Source organism: Propithecus coquereli, unplaced genomic scaffold (genome assembly GCF_000956105.1).
Source record: "Propithecus coquereli isolate 6110/MARCELLA unplaced genomic scaffold, Pcoq_1.0 Scaffold253, whole genome shotgun sequence".
NCBI lineage: Eukaryota > Metazoa > Chordata > Mammalia > Primates > Indriidae > Propithecus > Propithecus coquereli.
Window position 1 is genome coordinate 1,914,888 of NW_012148097.1, and position 1,045 is coordinate 1,915,932.

General features: G+C 45.3%; 1 protein-coding gene across 1 annotated transcript in view; it reads right to left on the minus strand.

The window, feature by feature from the left end:
• The window catches only part of FARS2 (phenylalanyl-tRNA synthetase 2, mitochondrial), a 394,817-nt gene that overhangs the window by 302,549 nt on the left and 91,223 nt on the right, over positions 1-1,045 (minus strand). The window lies entirely within an intron of this gene.

The following is a 1,045-nucleotide window of genomic DNA, read 5'->3' on the forward strand; positions in this document are numbered from 1 at the left end:
TCTAATCGCATCTTTAGAAGAGGAAAACAGAGACAGAGTCAGAGAAATCCAAGTCACGGCACCAAAAATGTCAGGGTGGGAGTCTGCCCTCGGTTCTTGGTGTGGTCTTGGTCGAAGAATGACCAGACACACCAAAGTGTCAAGTCCAGATTATGATCCTGGTCCTCTGAGTCCTTGCTTGGAACTCACCAGCAAGGCCAAGGCAATGGAACAACCTCAGGCAGGAAGCAGTTTCACAGGTGTAGCTCTTTACTGTAAAACAGAACAGGTGTGTCTCCTCCAGTGAAGAGAGACAGACCAACTAACGTACCCACTCTCCCTCTGACTTCTCAGATTGTTTCCTTTTATTAGCCCAGTCTGGAGGCAGCTCTTGGGAGGTGTGGAATGTAATCAAATGATCAACAGGTGTCCTCAAAATTCCATCTGTCTCTATGAGCTCTAAGAAAGCCCCCTGTGGGGGGGTGTGAACCACAAGGCAGATTCAAGCTAATGGCATAAGTACCCTTAGGTTACTCTAGGTCACTTTCTGAATCTTATCATGCCTTTCTAGATTGATAAAGCATTGCCTCCTTCCCCAGGTGTAGCAGTTGCTCAGGATAGGATTAAGGATGGGGCAGCACCAAAATGGAGTGCCCGCCCTTATCCTTCTTCCCAGGTAGAGCAATTGCTCAAAACAGCACCAAAGCAGGGAACCCTTGTCTGGAGAAGAGTGGGAGATCTTAACTATCTACTTAATAATAGCATTTACTGAACTGGAATTACTATCAAAATTCAAAAAACTGATCATATTCTTTTAACCACAAGCCAGTCTTAGTTAAATCAGGACTGTCCAATAAATATATTCTGTGACTCACTCATGATCTGAATTTTAGTGTATGAGATCAATTAAATTACGGTACACATAAAAAAACCATGAGACATTTTGTAATAAATAAGGGAATAGTCGGCCGGGCGCGGTGGCTCACGCCTGTAATCCTAGCTCTCTGGGAGGCCGAGGTGGGTGGATTGTTCGAGCTCAGGAGTTCGAAACCAGCCTGAGCAAGAG